Source organism: Ambystoma mexicanum, chromosome 11, assembly GCF_040938575.1.
Source record: "Ambystoma mexicanum isolate Mex_15411 chromosome 11, UKY_AmexF1_1, whole genome shotgun sequence".
Taxonomy (NCBI): domain Eukaryota; kingdom Metazoa; phylum Chordata; class Amphibia; order Caudata; family Ambystomatidae; genus Ambystoma; species Ambystoma mexicanum.
Window position 1 is genome coordinate 826,377,521 of NC_090934.1, and position 17,020 is coordinate 826,394,540.

At 45.7% G+C, this 17,020-nt stretch overlaps 8 non-coding genes across 8 annotated transcripts; all 8 read right to left on the reverse strand.

The window, feature by feature from the left end:
- Positions 1 to 7,838: 7,838 nt before the first annotated feature.
- Positions 7,839 to 7,910, reverse strand: TRNAW-CCA (transfer RNA tryptophan (anticodon CCA)). Its single transcript has one exon. It is a non-coding gene; the product is annotated as a tRNA-Trp (tRNA).
- Positions 7,911 to 10,086: 2,176 nt separating this feature from the next.
- Positions 10,087 to 10,158, reverse strand: TRNAW-CCA (transfer RNA tryptophan (anticodon CCA)). Its single transcript has one exon. It is a non-coding gene; the product is annotated as a tRNA-Trp (tRNA).
- A 313-nt stretch (positions 10,159 to 10,471) lies between these two features.
- On the reverse strand, positions 10,472 to 10,545 carry TRNAN-GUU (transfer RNA asparagine (anticodon GUU)). The gene has a single exon. It is a non-coding gene; the product is annotated as a tRNA-Asn (tRNA).
- Positions 10,546 to 12,315: 1,770 nt separating this feature from the next.
- TRNAW-CCA (transfer RNA tryptophan (anticodon CCA)) lies at positions 12,316 to 12,387 on the reverse strand. Its single transcript has one exon. It is a non-coding gene; the product is annotated as a tRNA-Trp (tRNA).
- A 313-nt stretch (positions 12,388 to 12,700) lies between these two features.
- On the reverse strand, positions 12,701 to 12,774 carry TRNAN-GUU (transfer RNA asparagine (anticodon GUU)). Its single transcript has one exon. It is a non-coding gene; the product is annotated as a tRNA-Asn (tRNA).
- Positions 12,775 to 14,564: 1,790 nt separating this feature from the next.
- On the reverse strand, positions 14,565 to 14,636 carry TRNAW-CCA (transfer RNA tryptophan (anticodon CCA)). Its single transcript has one exon. It is a non-coding gene; the product is annotated as a tRNA-Trp (tRNA).
- A 313-nt stretch (positions 14,637 to 14,949) lies between these two features.
- On the reverse strand, positions 14,950 to 15,023 carry TRNAN-GUU (transfer RNA asparagine (anticodon GUU)). Its single transcript has one exon. It is a non-coding gene; the product is annotated as a tRNA-Asn (tRNA).
- Positions 15,024 to 16,813: 1,790 nt separating this feature from the next.
- Positions 16,814 to 16,885, reverse strand: TRNAW-CCA (transfer RNA tryptophan (anticodon CCA)). The gene has a single exon. It is a non-coding gene; the product is annotated as a tRNA-Trp (tRNA).
- Between the last annotated feature and the right edge of the window lie 135 nt (positions 16,886 to 17,020).

The window sequence follows — 17,020 nt, forward strand, 5'->3', positions numbered from 1 at the left end:
ACTTCCCGATGGCCTCTTCCCTACATTGACCAAGGGCTGGCCCAGATCCAGGGGTCACAGGTATTCACCGCAATCGACCTGACCAATGGATACTGGACCGTGCCTGTCAGCAGGGAGGACCAATACAAACTGGCTTTTACCTTTGGGGGCCAGCAGTACACATGGACCCGGACTCCCTTCGGATACCTTAACTCCGGTAATGAGTTCAACATTTTCCTACATAAGGCCATGCCCGACCTGGGTGCGAGGGGTAACCTGGCTTATGTAGATGATGTCCTCGTCAAAAGTTCATCTGTGGAGGAACACATAGCGGAGATCCGTTATGTTCTGACGCAGTTGAGGGCCGCCGGAGCAAAACTTTCCTTTCAGAAAGCACAGTGGTGTAGAACCCGTGTTAATTTCTTGGGGCACGAGATTACTCCTCAGGGTCTCTGTCCCCAGGAAAAGAAAGTGGAAGCACTTCAGAAACTGAAAGACCCCACAACTCTGCGAGAACTAAGGAGCCTCCTTGGACTGACTAATTACAGCAGAAAGTTCATTGAGGGATACGCAGAGATCACCAGACCCCTGATTCATCTCCTGAAGGGGGGGGTCAAGTGGGAATGGGGTCCAGAACAATCCGAGGTGGTAAAACAACTCAAAAGAAGCCTCTCACAAGCGCCTTGCCTAGCTTACCCTGTCAGAAACAAGGAGTTCTTCCTGGAGACGGGGTTCTCTAATACGTGCTTGACGGCAGTATTATACCAAAAGCATGACAAGGTCAATAAAGTAATCTCCTATGCAAGCAAAACTTTATCCTCTGTGGAGGAAAAATTCAACGATTGTGAGAAGGCACTCCTGGCGACGGTGTGGGCATTGAAGAATTACCGCCCGTTTATCCAGGGGGAACACATCATAGTGGAGACTCCACACCAGCCTCTGCAATATCTCCAAAGTGATAGAATCCGGGCCGGAAATGTGAGTAATTCCCGAATCACTTCCTGGATTCTATCAATGCAAGGCTTTCCTGTGGAGGTCAGATATGGCCAAAACAAGAAGAGTCCCCTCGCGCAAGGTCTGGCTGACTTGCATGATTGTGCCAGAGAAAACTGTCTCAAGGACGAAAGTCTAAAAATCAAGGACAACACGGAGGCATACCTTAATTCCCCACACAGTCTTTGAAGAGGACAAGTGTGAGGGAATGCCCACTGTCTATGTGGATGGATGCTCTTACCATGTTGACAACGACGGGGAGAAAGAACTGGTGGCTGGCGTAGGGAATGCATGGGTGAATGAGTCCCCAGAACCCTCCGCTGGATACAAAATTGGTCCCCGAAGTAGTCAGGTGGCAGAATTGATGGCTGTGCATCAGGCCATCCTCACTGCTGTCCAGCATCAACTCCACGAACTGGTCATAATCACAGATTCGGATTATGTACAGAACGGGTTCGTGGAGCACCTGGTTAATTGGAAAACCAGAGGCATGTTATGTGCTAACAACAAACCCTTGAAACATGGGAAGTTGATCCAAAACATCGATGATCTGGTCACGTCGAATGGGATGACCATCTATTGGAAAAAGATCAAGGGTCATTCCAAAGTAGAGGGACCAGACAAAACTGGAAATGACTTAGCTGATCAGCTGGCCAAAACCGGGGCCATCCAAGGGGATCTAATTGAGATTGAGTCCCTGTTGGGGGAAATCCAGGTCCCTGCTATCACTAGGTCCCAGACGAATGCTCACAACGACCTTTCAATTGTACAATGGAGTAAGGAGACCCCTGATGCTGATTTGATTACCGCTCAGAAGGGGGATCCAATTATTGGTAAATTTTACCAGCACCTTGAGGACCCTGAGAACTTTCCCCTGACGGATACCGATTACATTGGGAAAGAGGACCTAAGAGTGTTGATGAAATGTCCAAAAATGTTCCGGATCCAAGACGGTTTGTTGGTAAGGAAATCCAAAGCTGGCCACGATCAGTGGGTGGTTCCTACCTCATTCCGAAGCCTGATGTTAAGTCACGCCCATGATGCGGCCACCGCCGGTCATAGGGGGTTTCACACAACACTGGAAATCTTAAGAGAGGTTGCATACTGGCCACACATGGGGCAGGACCTCAACCAATATTTGAAGGGGTGTCTTGTGTGTGCACAATTTCAGCCATCATCCCTCACGCACCGTGCGCCTCTCCAAAAGCGGGGGATGACCCTGCCATGGTCAGATTTACAAATCGACTTTGTATGCCCTGTGATTCGCTCTGCTAGGGGGAATAAGTACATGTTGACTGTGACATGCTTGTTTACCAAGTGGGTGGAATGTCTCCCAGCCCCAAATTGCAAGGCAGAAACTGCAGCTGCCTTGATGATTAACCACATCTTTTCCCGTTTTGGTCTACCTCAAAGGATTGAGTCAGACAGAGGTAGCCACTTCACCAGTGAAGTAATGACAAAGATGTGGGAGATACTGGGGGTCAAGAGAAAGCTACACATTGCTTACCGGCCAGCTTCTTCTGGGGCAGTAGAGAGATATAACCGGACAATTGTGAGCATATTAAAGAAGTTTGTGGCAGATTCTGGGCCAAATTGGGATATCCGATTACCTCTGGTCCTAATGGCCATCAGATCTACCCCTTCATCTGCAACCAAAATGTCACCATTTGAGTTGATGACTGGGCGCAAGATGGTGCTTCCGCAGCATTTGCTCTATAGGACCCAAGAGCAGACACTGATAAATGCCTCCACAACTCATGAGTATGTGGAGAATTTAAGGAAACACCTTCAACATGCTTTTGCTTATGCTCAGCGGAATCTAGAAAGATCGGCTGATAGCATGAAGACCCACTATGACCTGAAAACTTCCAGGAAGGAATATCAGGTGGGAGACCGGGTCTATCTATACAACTTCCAAAGGAACCAGGCCAAGCAGCGCAAATTTTTGCCTACATGGAAGGGACCCTTTGAGATCATCGACAAGATCTCTCCTGTGGCCTACAAAATCCACATCCCCAAAGGTCCTTTGGCAGCGGGGGAAGACAAGTGGGTCCACATAAACCAGTTGAAATGTTGCCATCCCAGGCACACTCTGCAACAACTGGAGGAATCCTCTGGAATCCTAGCGGGCACTGTCTCAGACTAATTCAGTTCCAACCATAATACATACCACATCTAGTCTCTAAAATATTGTGATTTGCATGAAACTGTCTCTTAGTTATACTGTTTTTTTTTCAAAATAAGAATGTAATGTTTTGTTATGATGAAATGCATATGCTGCCCCACTATCTCAACAGTGGTGGAAAAACGTCTATGAGTAGGTATTGCCGCTTTTGCCTTATCATCCTAGGAGAGATGAAACCATGGAGAATGACCAAGGAGGACGATCCGGAGACCGCGAGCAGAGACGCAACGGGCCCGGGGTACCGCCCAATCTTCCCATCAGGACCGGCGAGGAGAACCGATCGATCAGTACCGGATGGAGGAAAAGATGCTGAACTGGCCATCCACCGGAAGAAGATGAGAACTACATCCCAGATCTTGCGAGTCCCATCAGTGAAATAGAATGGCCATCGCAAGAGGGGGCTTGTGGGATGTATTTACCCATGCATTCGAGCCCTACCTCAAAACTGTGCAGTACTGACATGGAAAACATCATGATGGCCAGAGCTTCCCAGAAAATGCACAGGGAAGTGCATGAAGAATAGGCTGCCACCCATTTTTGCCGATGTTATGGGCACAGAAGGACACTGCCTAAAACCACCATTGGACTACCCACACAGTAGTCTGAAACCATTGGGAATGGCAATGCTGATTGCCAAAAGCAAACCCATAACTGTGGAGAATTCATTTTCTTAAATCCCAAAAAGGGGTGCAGTACCAGTACTCACCACTATCCAAAAGCCGGCATTTTAAAACAACACCAGATTTTACTTTTTGCAAAACTGAATAAATGAACCCAAAACAGGCCAAAGAAAGACTTACTGAGAGGTGGATACAATCTAAAGTTATATTCTGAAGTGACTTGAAGGTTTATAACAAGACTGGCTGCGCTGTGGATTTCAGCAGTTTAAGTAAATTTGGACTGAAAGACACTAAAAAAAATCTAAATGTTTAAATTGACTGAGTGACCTACTTTTGAGTGTCACATAGGTTGCAATTGTTTAAATGTCATAGTTTTAAACTTAGAATCAGCATTCTAGCTGCATATGTAAAAATGTTTAGTTTTATTTGAATGCAGGAACTGGGGAACAAAAAGTGACATTTTATCTGAAACTTGGCTTAAGGAACTGAATTCTGCCTGGCAACTACCCCCATCAGGAGTGAAACTTGAGTCACAGCTGTGTTCCCAGGCCTAGCTGCCCTTTTGCTGCTCACACCAAAAGGGATATGACACTTCCCTGATTGAATTACCTGGGCTCTGCAGGAAATTGAACAAAGCCCTCTCCTGACTCAGGCAAATGTTTTATTGGCGGGAGTCGTAAATGGAGCTTCCTCTTGGCAGAAGCTGGGAGGGGCAGGGTCTCTGAGCTTGGCAGAAACTGGAAAGACTGGTTTCTGTACCATGTGACCTGAAAAGACACACCTCTATAGCCAGAATATGGTTTTAGAAAAAGATGAATAACTCATAGTACGGACTTGTGAAAATTATTTAAATGATACCATAATTCTTGTGATTTTTCTGCCCACATTTTAAGAGGTTTTTCGAACCGGTGGCATGTTCAGGGGGGTTTTAGCGGAAAAGAGGATATTACTCAAAATGTGTGCTTGTGAAAAATCAGACACTTCATCAACTAATGTCCATACTCCTTGCGCACATGTGTGTAAATTTGGGTCAATGTCCGGAATTGCAAAATCAGTTAAAAAGTGAAATATGTGCCATTTCTGAATGCAAGCCCCCAGGAAGAGCAGAGTTTGAACAGGGTATACCTCCTGTAATGCATGATGGGTGAAGATGATTTTAAAACAACATGTACCTCTGCAAATATGTATTTGGGTTCAAATCTAGATTTGTGTGTAAGTTGACAGGAGGAGTGGACTTTCTGCAGGCTGTAAAATGACATCACTCTGACACAACTTAGCTCCCCCAATCAAATGAGAAATGGAAGTTTGACCAATTAGAAGCTGAGAGAGAGGTAGGGTCAGTGATGCTAGAACACACCCACATTCTAAACACATAAAAGCAGACAGACAGGACAGATAGAGACTTTCCAATCCATTTGCAGCTGGAAGCTCTGCCGGGAAAATCCATACTTTACCTCCATCAATCTCCGGAGAAAGCTGTGCAGAAAGATCCAGACTTTAAATCCCTCAATCTTCAGAATCCAGAGAGAGAGCAGACCCAGATCACTGTGAAGTGCAGAGACCAGAGTCCCGTCTAAAACCTGACCAGATCCATGGCGAGGCCCATTTCACTCAAGAATATAGTGTGAGTACCTAGAAAACTGTGCAGAACCAATCTCTTAGTTAAAATAATATAATTCAAATCTATTTTAATCTAAGTAGAACTGTCTCCTAACTGTCACCTGTCATTTTCTAGTTGCAAGCTGCACTTGTCTTTTTGAACTTTAAAATTTCAAATCTGAAAAACGACCTTTATTTAATCGCTCATATCTCCGCAACCGTTTGTGCTAGAGACTTGCAGTAACTTTCCCCTGAAGGCTGAGAATCGTGGCTTTCCTACGAACCTAGAACCGCATTCCTACCCCCTATAGTTTTGCCGTAATCGTGAAAAACGCACTCGCGAATTTTGCCGCGATTTGCAAATTTCTCCACGTGTGAAAACAGAAGCTTCTTGCTTTCAGTTGCTAAAAATTCATTTAACCTGCTAGTTACACCCTAGATCCTTGCTAAAGTGAGCCTGGACTAATATTAACTAGATACCACTCACCCTGAACTTCTAGAGGGAATTAAAAGCAAATTTAGCATATTTTTCACTTAATTGCCAGCACATATAAAAGCATTTTGCCTGTGTTTTCAACGTCTGTAGTCTAAGTTGCTGGGTGAACTGAATTACGTTTGAATTGCATTTCTGAGAACTGTGTGCTTCCTTCCATTTCCTTGCATTGCATAAAAGGGGGGGGGGTGAATTGTCTAAGAAAGTGATTACATTGTCTTTTGCTGAAATCCTATCAAGTTATTTTCTTTACTGCATTTCATTCAACATTGCATCCCTCCGAAATCTATAAAGCATTCTCTACCACATTATTCTTCTGTCCCTATTTACCAGTGTGCTACCTTATCCATTTCATGTCAACTCCTTAGTGATTATAAAGAAGTGTGCTTGTGCCAGATTCTCCGTTGTTAATCTTTATCATATCAGATTAAGTGTGATATTCAATTATTAATTTATTATAAAGTGTGATATATATATCTATATTGTTTAAAGTATCAATTAAACCTTTTAACTTGCAAAACGGAACTACTTCTTGGCTCAGTGGGGTCAGGGGGATTCCAACAGAGGGGTGTTATATAGGGTTAGTCATCCAGAACGCATGAACTGGACATAAAGATATATCAATAAGGGTTTTCATTCAGTATTCTAGACTAGGCGTTGACTTGGCTGTAGTGCTGAATTGATTCCTCTTACATCCCTTGCTTCCCTGAGTCCCCAAATACACAACCACCTTGGGCACAATAGAAGACACATTCCAGCAGATTTAGCAAGAGTGCACCAAGGTTTCTATATGTAGGTACCTTGCTGAGAAGCAAGACCTGCAGTTGCATTCTTCTGTTAAAAGAGGGCAGCAGAGTGCACCAAGAGAACTTGGGGGAAGTAGCTTATGTTAACTACTTGCCATGCTCTTTATAGATCCCTCTGTTTGACTGGGTGAATTCTAATTTCTGGGGTAGAGTAAGCAATTTTTGGATCTAGATGCTGTGCGCAACAAGAATGCTATATACTGCACTGTACTGCTACTGAAAAGTTACCAATTTTACAGGATGTTCAGGTAAGCTTTGTTTCAGAAAACAACTTGCTAGAGGCCCTAGGACAGATTACTGGGACAAAGGAAGAGGGTTTGGGGATTAGCACATCTCCTATGAAAGGTACAGTCACGCCCGAGACAACTCTGAGTGTCACCTCAAATTCTAAGAAATGCAAACTAGGGACCTACGCTTTTTATTGCCAGTGGATCTTTGTGTTTCAGACAAATGTGCATGCCTCCCAGAGCCCCTTGCAATGCACTTAGGGAAAGGGGGGAAGGTGCTGTGAAGCCCTCTCGCTGACAATGTCTCTCTTGTCTATAATGTAACTATGAGAGAGAGAGAAATAGGCAATGCGAGAGTGAAAAAGTAAAATGGAAATGTGTCTACTGAGACCAGTATAAGGGGAAATCCTCACAATCCAGGACCGACAGTAGATTGGGAGGGCGCTTACAGGTTTCCGACACCAGCCCGGTACCTGAACTCACAAACCCAAACTGCAAAGTGATGGGCATTGCCACTAGACTGCCGACCCCCTTTCGGGCCCCAACATATATCCTTTAGTCACACCTAGAGTTCCCAGGACACTGCAGCATTCAGCGATTACACGAAAATATTGACAGCGCTAGGAGGCCATGCAAATGGCAGAGGTATGCTTTACAAAGCCCACGTAGCGTGCACAAAACAGCACATCAGTCAGGCCCACTTGAAGAGATGGTAAAGAGGAAATACTTCTGCTGCATCCAGTAAAACATAGAGATTGGCCTGCTTTAAAGGTTGACCATGTCCTTCATGGGTGTCTGTCAATATGATACTTCCCTGCTGCAAAGCTTACATTCGAAACGCCAGAACAACTAGGCCCAGAGCACAAAGCTGCAGTCAGGTTGAAATAACGAGATACTGAAGAGCAATTTTGTATTTCAGAGTGGGAAAAGCAAGTACGACCCCGTTGTGATTTGAACACACAACCTTCTGATCTGGAGTCAGACGCGCTACCATTGCGCCACGAGGTCCTTGTGGCAGTCTACCTGGTGTGTCTGATGACAGAATAAAGGTAGGAGACGTACATGCACCTGCAGAGCCTCATTGCTTCTTTAAGTAGACTGGCTAGGATAGCTTCCTTCTGTGCATCAGTACACGCTGCAGCCAAACCCTTCCCATGAAGTCTTGATGTTTATGAATTGAATGGCAAGTTTTGAAAAACTAAAGCAAGCGAGAAGAATTGCTTACAGTTTATTGGATTTTTGGACGTCAGCAGACGAGACCTGCGAGAGGTAAACAGAAGTCCATAGTTGGTCACGCTGAATTTTTGAGCCAAAATGCACAGTCCCTGGGTGGGCTTGAACCACCAACCTTTCGGTTAACAGCCGAACGCGCTAACCTATTGCGCAACAGAGACTCATGCAGTCCTTACACAGGGGCCTGATTGGTGTGCTGTTTGCTTATGCTTCCCAGGCAACCTGAAAATATTTCTAAAATAGCTCTTTTTCCCACAGCAAATCAGAGTATCAAGCACTTCCCTACCTCCCCTAATCCACAAACACAGGGGATTTAGTAGAGGACAGAGCCCATCAACAGTGCACCAAATGTCCTCTGTATAGGCATAACTTGCTATGAGGAGAAAGCCACAGTTGCGCACTTGTGTTAAAAGGGGACAGTAGGCTGAACCCAGAGAACACGGGAGAAATGACTCAGGTTTACTGAGTGGAACACTCTGTGTCTTTGTGCCAAAAACAGCAGCGTCTTTTCGGTTAACAGCCGAACGCGCTAACCAATTGCGCAAAAGAGACTCACTGGCATGTGTGTTCTGCCTTTGGCCTGATTGCATTGCTATTTTTTTCTGATTGGCAGAAAACCTGAACTTTTTTCTGAAAAAGGCATGCCTCTCTTAGCACTGCAGTGCATTAGACTGCTCCCTTGCTTCCCTGAATCCCCAAATATACAACCACCCTGGGCACAATAGAAGACACATTCCAGCAGATTTAGCAAGAGTGCACCAAGGATTCTATATGTAGGTACCTTGCTGAGAAGCAAGACCTGCAGTTGCATTCTTCTGTTAAAAGAGGGCAGCAGAGTGCACCAAGAGAACTTGGGGGAAGTAGCTTATGTTAACTACTTGCCATGCTCTTTATAGATCCCTCTGTTTGACTGGGTGAATTCTAATTTCTGGGGTAGAGTAAGCAATTTTTGGATCTAGATGCTGTGCGCAACAGGAATGCTATATACTGCACTGTACTGCTACTGAAAAGTTACCAATTTTACAGGATGTTCAGGTAAGCTTTGTTTCAGAAAACAACTTGCTAGAGGCACTAAGACAGATTACTGGGACAAAGGAAGAGGGTTTGGGGATTAGCACATCTCCTATGAAAGGTACAGTCACGCCCGAGACAACTCTGAGTGTCACCTCAAATTCTAAGAAATGCAAACTAGGGACCTACGCTTTTTATTGCCAGTGGATCTTTGTGTTTCAGACAAATGTGCACGCCTCCCAGAGCCCCTTGCAATGCACTTAGGGAAAGGGGGGAAGGTGCTGTGAAGCCCTCTCGCTGACAATGTCTCTCTTGTCTATAATGTAACTATGAGAGAGAGAGAAATAGGCAATGCGAGAGTGAAAAAGTAAAATGGAAATGTGTCTACTGAGACCAGTATAAGGGGAAATCCTCACAATCCAGGACCGACACTTGATTGGGAGGGCGCTTACAGGTTTCCGACACCAGACCGGTACCTGAACTCACAAACCCAAACTGCAAAGTGATGGGCATTGCCACTAGACTGCCGACCCCCTTTCGGGGCCCCAACATATATGCTTTAGTCACACCTAGAGTTCCCAGGACACTGCAGCATTCAGCGATTACACGAAAATATTGACAGCGCTAGGAGGCCATGCAAATGGCAGAGGTATGCTTTACAAAGCCCACGTAGCGTGCACAAAACAGCACATCAGTCAGGCCCACTTGAAGAGATGGTAAAGAGGAAATACTTCTGCTGCATCCAGTAAAACATAGAGATTGGCCTGCTTTAAAGGTTGACCATGTCCTTCATGGGTGTCTGTCAATATGATACTTCCCTGCTGCAAAGCTTACATTCGAAACGCCAGAACAACTAGGCCCAGAGCACAAAGATGCAGTCAGGTTGAAATAACGAGATACTGAAGAGCAATTTTGTATTTCAGAGTGGGAAAAGCAAGTATGACCCCGTTGTGATTTGAACACACAACCTTCTGATCTGGAGTCAGACGCGCTACCATTGCGCTACGAGGTCCTTGTGGCAGTCCACCTGGTGTGTCTGATGACAGAATAAAGGTAGGAGACGTACATGCACCTGCAGAGCCTCATTGCTTCTTTAAGTAGACTGGCTAGGATAGCTTCCTTCTGTGCATCAGTACACGCTGCAGCCAAACCCTTCCCATGAAGTCTTGATGTTTATGAATTGAATGGCAAGTTTTGAAAAACTAAAGCAAGCGAGAAGAATTGCTTGCAGTTTATTTGATTTTTTGGACGTCAGCAGACGAGACCTGCGAGAGGTAAACAGAAGTTCATGGTTGGTCACGCTGAATTTTTGAGCCAAAACGCATCGTCCCTGGGTGGGCTTGAACCACCAACCTTTCGGTTAACAGCCGAACGCGCTAACCGATTGCGCCACAGAGACTCATGCAGTGCTTACACTGGGGCCTGATTGGTGTGCTGTTTGCTTATGCTCCCCAGGCAACCTGAAAATATTTCTAAAATAGCTCTATTTGCCACAGCAAATCAGGGTATCAAGCACTTCCCTACCTCCCGTAATCCACAAACACAGGGGATTTAGTAGAGGACAGAGCCCATCAACAGTGCACCAAATGCCCTCTGTGTAGGCATAACTTGCTATGAGGAGAAAGCCACAGTTGCGCACTTGTGTTAAAAGGGGACAGTAGGCTGAACCCAGAGAACACGGGAGAAATGACTCAGGTTTACTGAGTGGAACACTCTGTGTCTTTGTGCCAAAAACAGCAGCGTCTTTTCGGTTAACAGCCGAACGCGCTAACCAATTGCGCCACAGAGACTCACTGGCATGTGTGTTCTGCCTTTGGCCTGATTGCATTGCTATTTTTTTCTGATTGGCAGAAAACCTGAACTTTTTTCTGAAAAAGGCATGCCTCTCTTAGCACTGCAGTGCATTAGACTGCTCCCTTGCTTCCCTGAGTCCCCAAATACACAACCACCTTGGGCACAATAGAAGACACATTCCAGCAGATTTAGCAAGAGTGCACCAAGGTTTCTATATGTAGGTACCTTGCTGAGAAGCAAGACCTGCAGTTGCATTCTTCTGTTAAAAGAGGGCAGCAGAGTGCACCAAGAGAACTTGGGGGAAGTAGCTTATGTTAACTACTTGCCATGCTCTTTATAGAGCCCTCGGTTTGACTGGGTGAATTCTAATTTCTGGGGTAGAGTAAGCAATTTTTGGATCTAGATGCTGTGCGCAACAGGAATGCTATATACTGCACTGTACTGCTACTGAAAAGTTACCAATTTTACAGGATGTTCAGGTAAGCTTTGTTTCAGAAAACAACTTGCTAGAGGCACTAAGACAGATTACTGGGACAAAGGAAGAGGGTTTGGGGATTAGCACATCTCCTATGAAAGGTACAGTCACGCCCGAGACAACTCATAGTGTCACCTCAAATTCTAAGAAATGCGAACTGGGGTCCTACGCTTTTTATTGCCAGTGGATCTTTGTGTTTCAGACAAATGTGCACGCCTCCCAGAGCCCCTTGCAATGCACTTAGGTAAATGGGGGAAGGTGCTGTGAAGCCCTCTCGCTGACAATGTCTCTCTTGTCTATAATGTATCTATGAGAGAGAGAGAAATAGGCAATGCGAGAGTGAAAAAGTAAAATGGAAATGTGTCTACTGAGACCAGTATAAGGGGAAATCCTCACAATCCAGGACCGACAGTTGATTGGGAGGGCGCTTACAGGTTTCCGACACCAGACCCGTACCTTAACTCACAAACCCAAACTGCAAAGTGATGGGCATTGCCACTAGACTGCCGACCCCCTTTCGGGGCCCCAGCATATATCCTTTAGTCACACCTAGAGTTCCCAGGACAGTGCAGCATTCAGCGATTACACGAAAATATTGACAGCGCTAGGAGGCCATGCAAATGGCAGAGGTATGCTTTACAAAACAGCACATCAGTCAGGCCCACTTGAAGAGATGGTAAAGAGGAAATACTTCTGCTGCATCCAGTAAAACATAGAGATTGGCCTGCTTTAAAGCTTGACCATGTCCTTCATGGGTGTCTGTCAATATGATACTTCCCTGCTGCAAAGCTTACATTCGAAACGCCAGAACAACTAGGCCCAGAGCTCAAAGATGCAGTCAGGTTGAAATAACGAGATACTGAAGAGCAATTTTGTATTTCAGAGTGGGAAAAGCAAGTATGACCCCGATGTGATTTGAACACACAACCTTCTGATCTGGAGTCAGATGCGCTACCATTGCGCCACGAGGTCCTTGTGGCAGTCCACCTGGTGTGTCTGATGACAGAATAAAGGTAGGAGACGTACATGCACCTGCAGAGCCTCATTGCTTCTTTAAGTAGACTGGCTAGGATAGCTTCCTTCTGTGCATCAGTACACGCTGCAGCCAAACCCTTCCCATGAAGTCTTGATGTTTATGAATTGAATGGCAAGTTTTGAAAAACTAAAGCAAGCGAGAAGAATTGCTTGCAGTTTATTGGATATTTTGGACGTCAGAAGATGAGACCTGCGAGTGGTAAACAGAAGTTCATAGTTGGTCATGCTGAATTTTTGAGCCAAAACGCATCGTCCCTGGGTGGGCTTGAACCACCAACTTTTCGGTTAACAGCCGAACGCGCTAACCGATTGCGCCACAGAGACTCATGCACTGCTTACACTGGGGCCTGATTGGTGTGCTGTTTGCTTATGCTTCCCAGGCAACCTGAAAATATTTCTAAAATAGCTCTATTTCCCACAGCAAATCAGGGTATCAAGCACTTCCCTACCTCCCGTAATCCACAAACACAGGGGATTTAGTAGAGGACAGAGCCCATCAACAGTGCACCAAATGCCCTCTGTGTAGGCATAACTTGCTATGAGGAGAAAGCCACAGTTGCGCACTTGTGTTAAAAGGGGACAGTAGGCTGAACCCAGAGAACACGGGAGAAATGACTCAGGTTTACTGAGTGGAACACTCTGTGTCTTTGTGCCCAAAACAGCAGCGTCTTTTCGGTGAACAGCCGAACGCGCTAACCAATTGCGCCACAGAGACTCACTGGCATGTGTGTTCTGCCTTTGCCCTGATTGCATTGCTATTTTTTTCTGATTGGCAGAAAACCTGAACTTTTTTCTGAAAAAGGCATGCCTCTCTTAGCACTGCAGTGCATTAGACTGCTCCCTTGCTTCCCTGAGTCCCCAAATACACAACCACCTTGGGCACAATAGAAGACACATTCCAGCAGATTTAGCAAGAGTGCACCAAGGTTTCTATATGTAGGTACCTTGCTGAGAAGCAAGACCTGCAGTTGCATTCTTCTGTTAAAAGAGGGCAGCAGAGTGCACCAAGAGAACTTGGGGGAAGTAGCTTATGTTAACTACTTGCCATGCTCTTTATAGATCCCTCTGTTTGACTGGGTGAATTCTAATTTCTGGGGTAGAGTAAGCAATTTTTGGATCTAGATGCTGTGCGCAACAGGAATGCTATATACTGCACTGTACTGCTACTGAAAAGTTACCAATTTTACAGGATGTTCAGGTAAGCTTTGTTTCAGAAAACAACTTGCTAGAGGCACTAAGACAGATTACTGGGACAAAGGAAGAGGGTTTGGGGATTAGCACATCTCCTATGAAAGGTACAGTCACGCCCGAGACAACTCTGAGTGTCACCTCAAATTCTAAGAAATGCAAACTAGGGACCTACGCTTTTTATTGCCAGTGGATCTTTGTGTTTCAGACAAATGTGCACGCCTCCCAGAGCCCCTTGCAATGCACTTAGGGAAAGGGGGGAAGGTGCTGTGAAGCCCTCTCGCTGACAATGTCTCTCTTGTCTATAATGTAACTATGAGAGAGAGAGAAATAGGCAATGCGAGAGTGAAAAAGTAAAATGGAAATGTGTCTACTGAGACCAGTATAAGGGGAAATCCTCACAATCCAGGACCGACAGTTGATTGGGAGGGCGCTTACAGGTTTCCGACACCAGACCGGTACCTGAACTCACAAACCCAAACTGCAAAGTGATGGGCATTGCCACTAGACTGCCCACCCCCTTTCGGGGCCGCAGCATATTTCCTTTAGTCACACCTAGAGTTCCCAGGACAGTGCAGCATTCAGCGATTACACGAAAATATTGACAGCGCTAGGAGGCCATGCAAATGGCAGAGGTATGCTTTACAAAGCCCACGTAGCGTGCACAAAACAGCACATCAGTCAGGCCCACTTGAAGAGATGGTAAAGAGGAAATACTTCTGCTGCATCCAGTAAAACATAGAGATTGGCCTGCTTTAAAGGTTGACCATGTCCTTCATGGGTGTCTGTCAATATGATACTTCCCTGCTGCAAAGCTTACATTCAAAACGCCAGAACAACTAGGCCCAGAGCACAAAGATGCAGTCAGGTTGAAATAACGAGATACTGAAGAGCAATTTTGTATTTCAGAGTGGGAAAAGCAAATATGACCCCGACGTGATTTGAACACGCAACCTTCTGATCTGGAGTCAGACGCGCTACCATTGCGCCACGAGGTCCTTGCGCCAGTCCACCTGGTGTGTCTGATGACAGAATAAAGGTAGGAGACGTACATGCACCTGCAGAGCCTCATTGCTTCTTTAGGTAGACTGGCTAGGATAGCTTCCTTCTGTGCATCAGTACACGCTGCAGCCAAACCCTTCCCATGAAGTCTTGATGTTTATGAATTGAATGGCAAGTTTTGAAAAACTAAAGCAAGCGAGAAGAATTGCTTGCAGTTTATTGGATTTTTTGGACGTCAGCAGACGAGACCTGCGAGAGGTAAACAGAAGTTCATAGTTGGTCATGCTGAATTTTTGAGCCAAAATGCATCGTCCCTGGGTGGGCTTGAACCACCATCCTTTCGGTTAACAGCCGAACGCGCTAACCGATTGCGCCACAGAGACTCATGCAGTGCTTACACTGGGGCCTGATTGGTGTGCTGTTTGCTTATGCTTCCCAGGCAACCTGAAAATATTTCTAAAATAGCTCTATTTCCCACAGCAAATCAGGGTATCAAGCACTTCCCTACCTCCCCTAATCCACAAACACAGGGGATTTAGTAGAGGACAGAGCCCATCAACAGTGCACCAAATGTCCTCTGTGTAGGCATAACTTGCTATGAGGAGAAAGCCACAGTTGCGCACTTGTGTTAAAAGGGGACAGTAGGCTGAACCCAGAGAACACGGGAGAAATGACTCAGGTTTACTGAGTGGAACACTCTGTGTCTTTGTGCCAAAAACAGCAGCGTCTTTTCGGTTAACAGCCGAACGCGCTAACCAATTGTGCCACAGAGACTCACTGGCATGTGTGTTCTGCCTTTGGCCTGATTGCATTGCTATTTTTTTCTGATTGGCAGAAAACCTGAACTTTTTTCTGAAAAAGGCATGCCTCTCTTAGCACTGCAGTGCATTAGACTGCTCCCTTGCTTCCCTGAGTCCCCAAATACACAACCACCTTGGGCACAATAGAAGACACATTCCAGCAGATTTAGCAAGAGTGCACCAAGGTTTCTATATGTAGGTACCTTGCTGAGAAGCAAGACCTGCAGTTGCATTCTTCTGTTAAAAGAGGGCAGCAGAGTGCACCAAGAGAACTTGGGGGAAGTAGCTTATGTTAACTACTTGCCATGCTCTTTATAGATCCCTCTGTTTGACTGGGTGAATTCTAATTTCTGGGGTAGAGTAAGCAATTTTTGGATCTAGATGCTGTGTGCAACAGGAATGCTATATACTGCACTGTACTGCTACTGAAAAGTTACCAATTTTACAGGATGTTCAGGTAAGCTTTGTTTCAGAAAACAACTTGCTAGAGGCACTAAGACAGATTACTGGGACAAAGGAAGAGGGTTTGGGGATTAGCACATCTCCTATGAAAGGTACAGTCACGCCCGAGACAACTCATAGTGTCACCTCAAATTCTAAGAAATGCAAACTAGGGACCTACGCTTTTTATTGCCAGTGGATCTTTGTGTTTCAGACAAATGTGCACGCCTCCCAGAGCCCCTTGCAATGCACTTAGGGAAAGGGGGGAAGGTGCTGTGAAGCCCTCTCCCTGACAATGTCTCTCTTGTCTATAATGTAACTATGAGAGAGAGAGAAATAGGCAATGCGAGAGTGAAAAAGTAAAATGGAAATGTGTCTTCTGAGACCAGTATAAGGGGAAACCCTCACAATCCAGGACCGACAGTTGATTGGGAGGGCGCTTACAGGTTTCCGACACCAGACCGGTACCTGAACTCACAAACCCAAACTGCAAAGTGATGGGCATTGCCACTAGACTGCCGACCCCCTTTCGGGGCCCCAGTATATATCCTTTAGTCACACCTAGAGTTCCCAGGACAGTGCAGCATTCAGCGATTACACGAAAATATTGACAGCGCTAGGAGGCCATGCAAATGGCAGAGGTATGCTTTACAAAGCCCACGTAGCGTGCACAAAACAGCACATCAGTCAGGCCCACTTGAAGAGATGGTAAAGAGGAAATACTTCTGCTGCATCCAGTAAAACATAGAGATTGGCCTGCTTTAAAGGTTGACCATGTCCTTCATGGGTGTCTGTCAATATGATACTTCCCTGCTGCAAAGCCTACATTCGAAACGCCAGAACAACTAGGCCCAGAGCACAAAGATGCAGTCAGGTTGAAATAACGAGATACTGAAGAGCAATTTTATATTTCAGACTGGGAAAAGCAAATATGCCCCCGACGTGATTTGAACACGCAACCTTCTGATCTGGAGTCAGACGCGCTACCATTGCGCCACGAGGTCCTTGCGGCAGTTCACCTGGTGTGTCTGATGACAGAATAAAGGTAGGAGACGTACATGCACCTGCAGAGCCTCATTGCTTCTTTAGGTAGACTGGCTAGGATAGCTTCCTTCTGGGCATCAGTACACGCTGCAGCC